This window comes from Antechinus flavipes, chromosome 5, assembly GCF_016432865.1.
Source record: "Antechinus flavipes isolate AdamAnt ecotype Samford, QLD, Australia chromosome 5, AdamAnt_v2, whole genome shotgun sequence".
Taxonomy (NCBI): Eukaryota; Metazoa; Chordata; class Mammalia; order Dasyuromorphia; family Dasyuridae; genus Antechinus; species Antechinus flavipes.
The window spans coordinates 203,319,968-203,335,791 of NC_067402.1; the positions used below are offsets into that span (position 1 = coordinate 203,319,968).

General features: G+C 33.1%; 1 pseudogene; it reads left to right on the forward strand.

Annotated features, from left to right (window-relative positions):
- Positions 1 to 536: 536 nt before the first annotated feature.
- On the forward strand, positions 537 to 3,444 carry LOC127538671 (THO complex subunit 4-like; annotated as a pseudogene).
- Positions 3,445 to 15,824: the final 12,380 nt, after the last annotated feature.

Genomic DNA, 15,824 nt, shown 5'->3' on the forward strand with positions numbered 1-15,824 from the left:
TATAAGCATTACTCTTCAATATTGCATTAGAAATGCTAGCTTTGGCAATAAGAGACAAAAAAGAGATTGAAGGAATTGGAGTAGGTAATGAGGAAAGCAAATTATCACTCTTTGCAGATGATATGATGGTATACTTAGAGAACCCTAGAGAGCAATAATCCACAACTTTAGCAAAGTTGCAGGATACAAAATAAATCCACATAAATCATCAACATTTTTATACATCACTAACAAAGCAAGAGATACAAAGAGAAATTCCATTTAAAATAATTGTTGATAGTATAAAATGTTATGGGCTAGAACTCTGTACTTAAAACAAGGGTTCTTACAAGGTGCTAACTCAGTGGAATTGATAAAGATCTCCTGCTTTCTTTTGGTTTACAACATAGGTGGTCACACCCTCCCTGCTCAGGATCAGGTGAGAATCCCAAAAAGGAGATGATCACGCCCTCTTGAATTCTCTCTTCAAAGTTCTTTTCAACTTTCCCTTAACAGTATTTGTTGACTATCAGTCTCATGCTGGTATTTAGCCTTAGATGGAGTTTACCATCTGCTTTGGGCTGCATTCCCAAGCAATCCAGCTCCAAGAAGACCTGGTCCCAGCATGCTGTGGGGGAGGCCCCTCTCATCCCCTCACCTCCACCCTGGCTACCGATCTCACACTGTCCACCAGCTTGGGTGCCAAAATGTAGTGTTCTTATTGGTTTTTCTGGAGGTCTTGGAGCAGCCTTCGTTTCAGTTCAGTAATCACCACAAGAATAGCCAGGTATTAAAGTCCAAATCCTTTAGTATCTCCTTCACAATCTAGTTTCCTTGCCTGGGACCCGGGCCAGCTTTCTGGAACCTTTCAGGTTTCAGTAGGAGTACAGGCCAGCCACCATGAGACTGATGAAGATAAAATGAATCTCTCTCCTTGGCTCTGAGAGCTTGAGCTCCTTCCTCTAGTCCACTTGTCTTCTCTGGCTCTGACTCTGGCTGAGACTCCTAGCTTATATGCTCTCTTATAATTACATTATCATAGGTATGAATCTTGTAGAACTATATTAAGTACTAAGTATATGTACTGAACTAGAGAACTAGAATCACCATGCTAAACTAGATAACCATTTTCTTTATCAATTCCTCTGAGTTAGCACCTTGTAAGAATCCTTGTTTTAAGTACACAGTTCTGGCCTTTGACAATAAAATATTTGGGAATTTATCTGCCAAGGATAAGTCAGGAACTATATGAGCAAAACTACAAAACACTTTCCATACAAATGAAATTGGCTCTAAACAATTGGAAAAATATCAAGTGCTTTAATATAGGTTGAGAGGATATAATAAAGATGACAATACTACTTAAACTAATCTACTTATTTAATGCTATACCAAGCAAACTCCCAAAAAACTATTTTGCTCCTCTAGAAATAATAACAACAAAATTCATCTGGAAGAATAAAAGGTCAAGAATTTCAGGGGAATTAATGAAAAAAAAAAAAAAGCAAATGAAGGTAGCCTAGCTGTACCTGATCTAAAACTATATTATAAAGCAGCTGTCATCAAAACCAATATGGTTTTGGGAAGTGTGGGAAAACTGGGAAACTAATATGCTGTTGGTGGAGTTATGAAATGATCCAACCATTCTGAAGAACAATTTGAAACTATGCCCAAAGGGCTATCAAACTGTGCATACCCTTTGATCCAGCAGTGTTTCTACTAGCTTTATGTCCTAAAGAGATCTTAAAGAAGGGAAAGGAACTACATGTGCAAAAATGTTTGTGGAAGCCCTTTTTGTAATGGCAAGAAACTGGAAACTAAGTGGATGTCCATCAATTGGAGAATGGCTTAATAAATTATGTTATATGAATGTTATGGAATATTATTGTTCTGTAAAAAACGAACAGCAGGATGATTTCAGAGAAGCTTGGAAAGACTTATATGAACTGATGTTAAGTGAAATGAGCAGAACCAGGAGATTATTGTACATGGCAACAACAAGACTATATGATGATCAATTCTAATGGACATGACTCTCTTCAACAATGAGATTATTTATACCAATTCCAATTGTTCAGTGATGAAGAGAGCCATCTACACCCAGAGAGAGGACTGTGGAAACTGAGTATGAAACACAACATAGCATTCTTACTCTTTCTGTTGTTTGTTTGTATTTTGTTTTCTTCCCCAGTTTTTTTCCTTTCTTGATCCTATTTTTCTTGTGCAGCAAGATAACTGTATATACATGTATACCTATTGGATTTAACATATATTTTAATATATTTAATATACATTGGACTACCTGCCATATTAGAGAGAGGGTGGGAGGAAAGAGGGGATAATTTGGAACAGAAGGCTTTGCAAGGGTCAATGTTGAAAAATTATCCATGCATATGTTTGTAAATAAAAAGTAAAAAAAAAAAGTTAGCTATAACAAGGAGAAAGACTCCTTGAGGCATCGGGAGAAGAAAGACACCATATGGCAGAAAAAATTGGTGGGTTAACCCCAAAAGGGATTCAGCAAAGTTAGTGTAGGCCATGGGTAGGGGAAATTTAGCTTTGGAGGCAGGGCTGGCATTGCAGCAAGTGCGAAATTACTAGTCTCTAATCTGAATCTTGGGGTCTCTGATGCCGGTATTTGGGAGCTATTTGCTGAGTTTGAAATTGAAATCTATACATTATGATCTGCCTGGCCAGAGCTTAGGAACAGCAGATGTTCACTTTGAATGAAAAGCACATGCTCTGAAGGTCATTGTGAAAATTGGATGAGGGTTATTTTCCACAGAGGTACATTAAAAAAAATCAGAGAAATGAAAATTAAATCAAAGAAATGAAACTGAAACCTAAGAAATAAAATCTAAAAATTAGGCTGAAACGAAACTTATAGAGGGATTGCCAATTGTCATTCACAGGGAACTATGACCAAATAAGGTCAATGGCAATGGGAATGTAATGAGGGCCTTATGCTGAAGTGGGGGAATTAGGCACTTCTGATGGGCTGTAACCTTTGTAACCCAGCCAATGGGAGAAACAAGTGAGGGACTTGTTAGAGAAAGAATTGTCTGTGCTTTTGCACTTCAAGGATGTGCCTACTATCTAGATACCAGTCCTTTCAAGAATGTAAAAGTTCATTTCTTGGATTCATCTCCATTAATGGAGTTCTTGGTAAAGCACTTATTTCTTACACCATGAAACAGTATAATGGTGTCCCTTTGGAGGGTCACCTTTTAAATAATCAACTTAATCACAGGTTGATACACAATGAAGACCTGCACAGAGTATAGAAGTGAAAAGAGAAGAAAGCATGGCTCTGGAAGTTTGGGTAATAAATGTTACACCCAGAGAGGATGCTGTGGGGGCAAGAGAAGAGGAGGCAAAGGGAGAGGCAGAAACTCAAAACAACAGCTTTCCACAGAAGAAGATGCACAATTGGATGCTGATAATGCTAGGATGGATACCAGTTAAACTAGCCAACATATTCTTGCATGATACAGGACTTTTCCCTTTTATGTTTGAGGGCAGAGTAGAGAACTGGTACTCTGTTTTCAATGATGGATTTATTTTTTTAATATATATTTTGAAATAGCATTTAAAACTCATAAAGGGTTTTTTTGTTTGTTTTTATTTTGCTTTTTGTCTTTTAAAATTCTAAAACAGATCTGTTTTTATTGGTTGCTATTGTGGAGAAGGTGGCATTTTTCATCTTTTCCATAATAAAATAGAAATTCATATAGAAAAAAAGAATAAAAAATTAGGAGAGAAGCAATATACGTCTCATAACTATAGGCAGGAGCTGTATTCTTAAAAAATCAAGAAAGGCAATTACAAATGAAAAATAGATAATTTTGATTACATGAATCTGAAAATCTTCTGCATAGACAAAATGAAAGATTAGAATGGATATGGTCAGATGGGGGGAATCTTTGGCTAATAAAGATTTCATATTCAACAATATAAACATATAAACAATTACTAAAAATAATAACAGCCTAATATTTCCCAGTAGATAAGTAGTCAAAGGATATGAACAGTTTTCAAAAGAAGAATTGCAAAGTATTCACAACCACATGAAAGAATGCTCCAAATCACTGATGATAAAAATACAAATTAAAACAAAATTGACCAAAAATGGCAATAATAAATGTTGGAGGTATTAGGAAAGTTAGGAATATTACTTCATTATTATGGGAATTGTGAAATGATACAAGTATTTTGGATATTAATTTAGAATTATTCAAATACAGCGATTAAAATGTTCATTACTTTCAGTGATTCTATTACTTTGTTTATTCTCCAAGGAAATCGTGGATAAGAAAATCCCCAAATACACTATAATATTTATACCTTAATTTTTTATGATTGAAAAGAATTGGAAACAAAGGACATACCACTGATTGTAGAATGGCTAAATAAAATATGGTATATAAATGTAATGGAATATTACTATGCTGTAAAAAATTATATATGTGATGAATCCTGAGAAGCATAGAAAGTTCTATATGAGTGAAGTAAGCAGAGTCAACAATAGACACAACTATAACAATGAAAATGAAAAAAAAATCACACACCAAAACATCAAAAGTGAACATAACAAACTTATAAAGATTAAGTATGACTGTAATAAAGATATATGAGTAGACACCCTTAACCCACCCCTCCATGGAGGTAAGAGTTTTCTAAGTGGTCATACATTGCACATATTTTAGGACTTGTTTTTACTGTATCAATTAGCAGTGCTGATTATTTTTTTCTTCTTAAAAATATTATGTTATATGGGATAGCTCTTTGGAAGGACAGTGAGCAAAGAATACTGAGGATAAGTGTGATTATGTAAGAAAGAGAAACTATCAATAAAAACTTATTAAAAGTAAAAAAAAGAAAAGTTCCTAGACCAGCTAAAGATTCTCAAAGTTCATGTCTAGTAGCCTGAAGCAAAGTAAGAAGTTAATAATCATTTCAATTAGGATCCTGTTCTTGATGCCATGATCCAGTAGGAGCTATTTTATGATTCTAATAAGAAATAAAAATTTGTTGGTCCAGACACATCAGATTGCAATTGGGATACAAAGACTCTGTAATCTTTATATTATTTTTCGAGATACTGCAAAGAAGTCTTTATTATTCTCTAAAGTTCAGCAGTGTTTTCAGTGACAATAATTTATGAGGGAAATACAATAATAATTTTGCTTTATTGCATTTTCTCAATTGTACGAATATTTCTCCATTTTCAAAATTCTTAAAAGAAAAGATTTGCGTTCTATAAATCAAAAATTATGAAGAAGATGCTATAATAATACTGTAAAACAAACATGCACTAGAGCTGTTAAGAATTAAGAACAAATAAAAGGGAGTATTTTCTTTTTTATTGTAGCAAGTTTATTTATTTTTAATACACATTACTTTATGAATCATGTTGGAAGAGAAAAATCAGAGCAAAAGGAAAAAACCATGGGAGAGATTTAAAAAAAAAAAACAGAAAAAAGAAATGAACATAACCTGTATTGATTTACATTCAGCATCCTTAGTTCTTTTTTTTTGGATGCAGATGGCATTTTCTGTCCAGAGTCTATTGGGATTGCTTTGAACCACTGAACCACTGAGAAGAACCAAGACTTTCATAATTGATCATCGCACATTCTTGCTGTTATGATGTACAATATATTTTGTTTCTACTTGTTTTGCTTGGCATCAGTTCATGTAAATCTTTCCAGGCTTTTTATAATCAACTTGTTCGTCACTTTTTATAGAATAATAATATTCTGTTACCTTCATGTACCACAATTTGTTTAGTCAATTCCTCAATTGGTAGGTATCCACTATTTTTCTAATTCTTTGCTACCACAAAAAGAGCTGCTATAAACATTTTTGCACATGTGGGTTCTTTTCCATCCTTTATGATTTGCTTGGGAATCATAAATTATTTATGATTATAATAAATAATGTTCATAATATATTTTATATAAATATATAAAATACCTATGATTATAATAAATTATTTATTATAATATTATATTATCTATTATTTTTCAAATAAGCTGTCACTTAAATAGTATTAAATATAATAAATAACATTAAATATAATGATCAATCATACTGAAGACAAGTAATTTTTTAAAATTTGATTATTTTTCCAATTACTATTTCTTTTCTTTCTCTACAATTTTTCCCACCTCATTTTTAGAAAAAGGAAAAAAACCTTCAAAACAAATAAGCATAATGAAGGGAAGCAAATACCCTCATTGATTATGTCCAAAAACATGGTAGATATATTTAAAGTCTTCTGTCATTAAAGCAGATCATGTTATAAATATTTGGTCCTCTGGAATTGTGACTAATTATTACTCAGATCAGAGTTCTAAAGTCTTTCAATGTTATTTTTCTTTATATTGTTTTTATTATTGCATAAATCGTTCTCCTAGTTCTGTTCACTTCACTTATATATCATACTTTGTTTAGCCATTCCCCAAAAGGTGAAAATTCTTTCACAATGTTTGTGTCATAGATTCCTTTAACAGCCTAGTGCATACTATGGACTCTCAGAATAATGTTTTCAATACTGCTACTAGATTTAGTGGACATCTCTAGAGACAATGATAGAAATTCTTGATCTCTCAACTTGTTATTAAATTAGATGAGAGTGCAATATCCCCTTTAGACTCACTCTTTTCACTACTCTGACACAGGCATAATCAACAAGTATTAATGAAGTGTTAATTATGTGTCAACACTTGTGCTAAGTGCTAGGAATACAAAAAGAGACAAAAAAATAGTCTTTTCTCTCATCTGTTTGCCTCCTCATGATTCTTCTTAGTCTGGAAGCTGCCCAAATTGGACATATTTGTTGTTAGAGTTTAAGTCTCCATTTTACTACTAAAGGACTTTTCTTTATTTACAAGGTAAAAATACTTTTTTTGGGAAGTCTGTGAAGACTGTTATGTTAAATTATTATTTAAAATAATAACAACAAATAATGTCATAAGCACATAAAACAAATATATTAGCAATGTTTTATTATTACTATATATTTCCAATTACTAAGTTGATCATTCATAATTCTATTTCTTAAATCAGGATACTTCAGTACAAAAACAAAGAAATTACATTGTGACCATGTGGAATACTTCTACAATGTAGATATAGTGAGTTTTTAGGAACCAATTGCTGTTTATTTAGCTAGACTCCAGGAATTGCAAAAATGCCCTGGGTTATTAATTACTCTATTAAAAATGTTTTGGGGGAATATGTGTGTATTTTCATTTGTTCAGACTTCATTCATTCCCTGAGCTATTACAAATAGAGTTCTTACTGAATGTACCCTGTGATTAATCATGATTCTTATGCATTAAATGTATTCTAGTACCAATGAAACATTTCCTGGTAAAATGACGTTATATCAGACTGAGTCACATTTTAAGAAGAGTACAAATGATATTAAAACATAAATGTTGTATTTGATATGTTTCATTATCAGATTAAAGCACTTAATTTTGAAGAAAATGTTTTCTTCAATTGAATATTAACAATCTATTGAATTCAAAACAACAATAACAACAACAAAAGACATTCTCGGTGCTGGCAGCTTGCTCATATTTTTAGATTTTCCTTGACAAAAAAAAAATCCCTGAAAAGTCACTTTTATTTAATACTCATACTATATTATGATTCATAAAATAGACAGGAAAGAAAATTATGCTTTACAATTACATAATTGTACATTTCTTCCAGTTTGTTGTGTGTATGTGCATCTGTGTGTATTTGTAAAAAACTGAGTTTTACTAAGCTCGGTGTGATTCTATATAATAGATATCAAAGTAAATTGGAAAAATATTGAAAGAATTTTTAAATTTGAGAGTGCAATTCAGTAAATATCATTTGAGTTTTGTTATAATCTTTCCATGATTCATCAAACAGCATTAGTAGGAGAAAATGAATTAGGAACATGAGTGTCATTTGTTTCTCATTGGAAGTGAGCACTATTAGTACATCTGTATATAAAAAGAAAAAAGAGAAAATCCCCATGCATATTTTAATAATGTATTTTTCTTGGAATACATAATTCCTTTATTCTCTAACTCTCTTTTTTTCATCTCATAAGCAACCAACTATTTCATCCATGAGAAATAAGTTTACAAAAATGAGCATAACAAATCCACTGCTTGATTTGCAAGTCAAACTGTTTATCAAACTATATTTGAATAAGGTGAATTAAATTCACCAAGGGCAACCAGTCGCTCTCTTATAGTCTCCTATTTTGGTTTTTCAGCTTCTTATCAATCACTTTTGTTTTATCATTTACACAGCAATTATCTTTGACAAAGAAAAGTTTTTAGGACTATACTTTCTATTTTCTCTTACCTATCTGATTGCTTCTTCTTTATGCTCTTTGCTATATCTTTAATACAGGTCATTTCTGATAACAGAGCATCCTCTGAGGCTCTATGCTACACTCTCTTCTCTTCTCCTTGTATATTATTTTACTCTCTCGTGAATTTAGATATGACCTGAGTTTGAATCTATCCATTGATATATACCCTGTGACCAACTCCTCCCCTCAACTCTAACTCCTACTACAGTGGAAAAAGAAAAAGAAAAACATCCAGAGAAAGAACTATAGAGTGTGAATGCAGATTGATGCAAACTATTTTCACTTTTGTTGTTGTTTTTCTTTCTTGTGCTTTTCCCCCTTTTTTATGAATCTTCTTTCACAAGATGACTAATGTGTTTTATATGATTGTATATCAGATTGCTTGCTGTCTTGGAAAGGGGGGTGGGAATGAAGGGAAGGAGAAAAATTTGGAGCTCAAAATCTTGCAAAGATAAATGTCAAAAACTATCTTTATATGTAATTGGAAAAAAATAAAATACTATTAATGAAAAAAGAACTATTAAATAAAACAAAAAGCAGAAGAGACTTTCAAAGCTAGTTCTCAAGAAGAATATTCTTGACTTTTTACATGTTTCCTGTTCCTTGAGTTCAAATTCATCATCTGTCCTTCCTCTACAGGTTCTCACTGAGGCTATAATCATGCTACCCAACTCTAAGCTATTTTATCTCTTTTTGATCCTTTCCAAGTGCAGAAGTGGAATCCATGGCCATCCTTTGAGCATAAACTGCTTATTGTGCTTCAGAGTACCTCTGCTAGAAAGGGTGGTGAGAAATTGCAGGTAGTCAGGAAATGGTAATTGCCACCCATCAGGTATATCTACTCTTTGAAGAGTGTATTTATTGATGGAACCATCCTTGACCAATGTTTTCTGCTTCCTATGGGTCACATCATGTGGGGTCATGGCACTTCTTGAGGGTCTGGTCTTTAGAGATCACGTGACTCCCTGCAATCCAGGATTCAAGACTGGGAATAGGGATCATGTGACTTCCTGAAATTTGAAGATCTCATCTTCCCACTCTGGGAATAGGAATCATTTGACAGTCTTAATACTGAGAAATACTTCATCCAATCAGTCCCATTCAAATACATTGATAAGTTTTAAAAATCAACACCAAATTCAAGCCAAAGGAGCAAACACTGAATTTAATGTGAATTTATGATAAATACCAACTGTACTAAATTCACTCCTTTTTCCTAACTGCCCACACCAAAAATTACGATTATAAGGGTGAATGTGTCCTTGAAGCAGAAATGTTGGTACTTTTGGTCTTACTATATATTTAAAGTAAATCCCTATGTAAAAGCAATTGATAGTAAGTTAAACAGATCTGGGGTCCTATCAGTGGTAGTTAATATTGGGAAAAAGTACACAACCAGAATGGGAGCACAATGTCTATTTTCTAATAGACACAACTCAAACCTCTGGGGCACCACTAGAATTTTGTAGGTGAGATGTAGTTAGCTCTATTCTAAAAGAATGAGAGCAAAGAATATATTTGCTAAAATAAAATAAAGTACCAAAATGATTGGCTTATATAGTCAGGATGGTGAGAGAGAAATGATGATGAGACTAACAAAGTGAATGCTTCATGGTTCAGTGAAAACTAATAGGTAGAATTTACATCAGTAAGAAGGGTGGAAGGCACACCAGGATGAACAAAGGAATAGTATATGTGTGTTTTGGGGATGCGTAAGCAGGTAAACGAAGGTAATATAAGGAGATATAGCCCTGAGAGGAACAGAGAGTCTATGTTGGGGAATGGTGGGAGACCAGTTTGGAAAGAGTCAATCAAATAACTAAAATGTATTTTAAAAAGTAGTATATTCCAAGCACTGTGGTAAGCACCGGAGATACAAAGAGAGACAAAAATAATTCCAAATACAAGCTGTCATTCTGATGTATGAATGTAAAAACTTTAAATATAAAAAAAATAGATACATTCAAGATATATGTATAGTAGATGGGAATCTCAGAGGAAAGGCAATAAGAATTAGCAGAATGAGATAATGCATCCTACAGAAAATAGGATTTGAGATGAGAATTGAAGGAAATCAGATTATATTAGAATAAAGTTGTTGGATAGCTAGAAAGAAACTTAGAAATCATTTAGTCAAATTCCCTAATTTTATAAATGAATCAACAAACTGTATTCAGTAGTGTAAAGTTAGTAATACTACTGTGTAACCTATAAGATTTGAACTAGAATGTACTATCTCTGGGCAGCGTTGTGGCCCTTTAGATAGAGTGCCAGGTCAGGAGTCAACAAGACTCATCTTCATTTCTGAGTTCAAAGGTAATCTCAAATACTTAACAGGTATGTGACCCTGGAGAAGTCACTAAATGCTAATTGCCTCAGTTTATCTGTAAAATGAGTTGGAGAAGGAAATTACAAGACCACTCCAGTAAGACCACTCAAGAAAACCCCAAATAGGATCATAAAGTAGATGTTACTGAAAAATGAATGAAAGAAAGTACTATTTTTTTCCTTTAACGAACTTGTAATTTAATCTAAATTACAGGCAAAACAATACATAAAAATACACGCATATCTAAACTTAAAGTATTTATTAGAAATATGTCTTTCTTGGAAAATTTTAGATGAGCAGTACTATTATTATTTATAACTATATGTACAATAATAAATGTCAAAATTTGTCTCAATTTTCAAATGTCTTAGTTCCTGTTTATTTCACACAAAATATTAATATGAAAAAGTTATCTCCAAATTCATTCTATTTACCTGGACAACTAATACAATCCATTTTTATTGCAAACTTTGGATAAAATCTTTATTCCTGCCTATCAATCATTTAATTCAATGCATTTCAGATATATTTTTTGTACATAATTCTATAAAAATAAAATTTGAATTTAATTTGATTAGTACTGAATTTGCTCTGTCTAATTCCACCTATTTAGCTAAGGAAATAAAGTTTAATTGTCTGCCACATCTGTGCAATAGAGTTCTTTCATTTTTCTCTACATACCCTGAGATAACATGAAAAGGTTTCCTGGATTGGGTGTGTGTGTGTGTGTGTGTGTGTGTGTGTGTGTGTGTGTGTGTGTGTGTGTTTTAATACCAAACCTGAGAGTTGCTTGAGGAAATGCAGGATTGAGAAGAAGAAACATAGAATGGGCTGTGAGTGCATTAGAAGTAAGATTGGAAATAGGTCTGAGTGTAGAGGAAAAGAGAAGCACAAACAATTTTAAAGCCTGGGGAAGATCCAGAGAAAGATTATTTGGGGCACTGATGTAGAGGCAGGGGGGATAGGATTCATTCCTTACCTTAAATATCTTCATCATGTGATACTTTGTCCCCCTTCACCATGTCACCACCCAGCTTCAGTTACTAACTCTCTCTTTAAGCACATAGGTTCACAAAGCTTAGAAAAATAAAAAGGTTACTATAGCAAATGGATGTACGTCACAGCTCTAAAAATAGCCATACCAGCCAGTGAACAACATTCATTTCTCCCAGTGACCAATGTAGTCTCAGTTTCTTACAGCATGATTTCCCTTCAACTGAGTCATGTCCATCATGTTATATAGAATGTAGATTTTTTAGTTCCCAGCTTGGAAGCCCATTTTGGTTTATAAAAAAAAGAATCCTGTTATTTTCTTATGACTCATTGCTCTGGGGAAAAACATTGCATACAGGGATAACTAGACTAATATGTAGTTAGTGAGAAGCAATGCAAGAAAATAATAGGTATTTTGAGCTACACCTGACTCATGCCAGTCCCATGGTAGTTTAGCTTTAGTATTGAAACAAAATTAGACCTTCATAGGTCTTTAAACAGTTATTTAGATTTACTTAACCATAACAGGAGGAGAATATTCAATAAGGATAGGTATTGAGGAGACTTTAATTTAATTCAATTAAGTGAAATTCCCTTACTTAGTTACCCATCTTCATCTTCAGGTATTGAAACATCCGTGTAATCCTTGGAGTTGCTTTGTACCTAGGTGATGATGAAGGGATGTCAATAGTTTTAGCCTTTAGTCCCTTGAACAAATTATGCATTAAAAAATATTTTAATAACTTTCAAGAAATAACTAGTAAGGAGACAGGGTCAGGATGGCAAAGTTGCAAGAAGTATGAACTAGCTTCCACACCACCCTATCTCCACAAAGATCTAGAAATTGCATTAGATTTTATTTTGATAAGTAAGGTTTTTTTTAAAGGGTTATTTTTTTTTTCAGCCCAAATCAGCTTAGGTAGATAAAAATGTAAAGACACTCAGCATGTGGTCACATGCAGCCCATGTGCAGCATGCTGCACATAAAGGATTCTAGAGCTCAGGGACTGAAAGAAAATCAAGACTGGACACCAGAGCATAAAAAGATCTAGAGATTCATTAACTACTGCAGGATGCAAGAATAGATACTACTTGGCAGCTTTGTCACCCAATACTTAATTCCAGATCATAGATCCAGAGTACACAGAAGAAGGGCATCTTCATTCCAGGTTGGTGGAAAGGAATAGCTGAGATAATGGCCCATAGCTATGTCTTGAATGAGGAAAAATTCAAATAGTAACTGTGTGATTCTGATTAGGATCAGAACAGGGACTCAATTCTATACCTCCAGCCAAGGCTAAAGCTTGCAGTGTATCTCAGCAGGCTGCCGTCTAGCAGCAATCCACTCAAACTTTAAACCAAGTTCAAAGCAAAAGACTCAAACCTGAGTCAGAAACTTAAAGAGCTCAGCATTGATCAGGTTTTACACCAGATTGGGAAAGCTTTAGAATCACATAAAAGAACAAAAGCTCAGTTTAAATGCTCCCTTCAGAAGTGGACGGAGTCCAGCCCTCAAATAAAATCCAAAATAAATAGTAGGTGGGTAGAATAAACAAATAAAAACAATCCCAATCAGCTTAAAAGACAAATCCAGGAAAAAAGAATGATTTAAAAATATCTATAAACAAAGGTCTCAAAGAAAAATGTAGCATGGACAAAAGCCAAACAGAATTTCTGGAAGAGATAAATCTTCTTAAAGAAACAAAATGGTTTAATAAATACATTTTAAATGAATTTTAAAACTGAATGAGATGGTAGTGAAAAATGGAAAAAAGAAATGAGATGCATGAAATACAGTTGTGAAAAAAGAATTAAGGGCTTAGAACAAGAAGAACAAAAAAACTTTACTCAAGGTGAAGGTGGGGGTAACTTGATGAAAATTGTGACTGACCAAACAAAAATTAATAACAGTGATAAATATTAAAATAAACTCAAAAGATTGAAAAAATAGGAGAAAATATAAAGTATCTTACAGTAAAAATAAATGATCTGGAAAAGAGATCAAGGAAGGATCATTTCAGCAAGACTAAAATGATGAGTTTAAATAAAAACCACGTACAGAATGAAGTTGGTTAGTATGGAAATCCAGAAGACCAATCAGATTCTATCTTATGCTGCCATATATATTCTCCATCATGTTGTTTTTCAGTTATTCATCCATAGAAAACTAGTTAACATAAGCCCTCTATTTTTTTCATATTTGTTGGTGAATTTAGTCATCTTTTTATCTTATGAAATAAGGATTCTGAATCCCTCTTGTCAAATTGCCAACTTGATCCCTTCCCAAATGGGAAAGTGTAATATTCTCTCTAAAATGTAATGTTCTCTGTTTAGGTTTTCTTGAGGTTTTTGGCAGCAGCCTACGTTTCAGTTCAGTAATCACCACATGAGTAGCTAAGGATTAAAGTCCAAATCCTTTATTATCTCTTTCAAAGTCTTGTCTCCTTCACTTGGGGCTCAGCTAGTTTTCTGGAGACCTTCCGGAGTCTTGGTTTCAGTGGAGAAGAGAAGGAAGAGAGCCTGCCATCAAGGTGGTATGAGATGGGATGAATCTGTCTGAGTCCAAGAGCTTGTGCTCCAGCCTTCAGCCTCTAGCCTTCTGTCCACTTGTCTCTAAATCTCTGAATCTCCCTGACTGAAGCTTCTAGTTTATATGCTACACATTGAGTACAAACCAATCATTATATCACTAGGAAACCATTATTTGTTGTAGAATAAAATCAATGCTAAACTAGATTTAAGCATTGTCTCCTCAATTCCACTTAGTACCTTGTTTCAAGTTCTGACCCATCACATTATTTGTAATAGGATTAAGTCAATGCTAAACTAGATTTAATCATTGTCTCCTCAATTCTACTTAGTACTTTATTGAAAGTTCTGGCCTGTAACAGGAAAGTCTCTACTCTTTTCTCCAGTTAAAGACTAGATTACCTAATTTTGCATGCTGGTATGTATCTTAGTTAATTGTTTTTTTATCATAATTAATTGGTCTTATTTGATTGTCTTTTATGTATAAAAATTTGCTTTACACTGTAATGATGGTCTTTGGACTGACTGGAGAGTCTACTGACCTATTTATTCTGCGTGTTTATCCAATAAATTACTTTTTTTGCATAGAGTATTTCCTCGATTGTTAGATAACTGCCACAAAAGTCTAGATGTTATATTTCAAAAAAACATAAAGGAAAATTGTCCAGATCTCTTACAACAAGAGGGCAAAGTACAAATTGAAAGCAAATATATGCACAGCAAATATTATCTTTTGATGACAATAAAAGTCTTCTACTCTTTATTTAGAGATAAAACAAATTATAAAAGTACAAACCTAATTTTAGAAAATAAAAAAAAAAAGTTTTTCAAACTAGCATAAAGTCCAAATAATTATAGAAGAATAAACAAATAAAAAAGAACCCAACCACAAAGATTAACAGGGATGACAGGGAAGTTTAAGACATGAACACATATGGAATATTATTGTTCTGTAAGAAATGACCAACAGGATGATTTCAGAAAGGCCTGGAGAGACTTACCTGAATTGATGCTAAGTGAACCAAGCAGAACCAGGAGACCATTATACATGGCAACAAGAAGACTATACAATGATCAATTCTGATGGATATGGCTCTCTTCAACAAAGAATTGATTTCAGACCAGTTCCAATTGTTCAGTAATGAAGAGAGCTCTCTACACCCAGGGAGAGGACTGTGGGAACTGAGTGTGGACCACAACATAGCATTTTCACTCTTTCTATTATTGTTTGCTTACATTTTTGTTTTCCTTCTCAGGGTTTTTTTTTTCCTTTCTAGATCCACTTTTTCTTGTGCAGCAAATATATGTATACATATATTGGATTTAATTATATATATATATTTTTTAACATGTATTGGAATAAATGCCATCTAAAGGAGGAAATGAAGGGAAGGAGGGGAAAATTTGGAACAGAAAGTTTTGCAAGGATCAGTGTTGAAAAATTACCCAGGCATATGTTTTGATATATAAGAATAAAAAAGAATAAAAAAAGACATGAACACAGAAAACAATTATTTGAAAATACCTATAAGAAAAAAATTGCATCTCCAATTGATAAATGGTCAAAAGATATGAACAGACAATTCTCAGATGAAGAAATTGAAACTATTTCTAGCCATATGAAAAGAT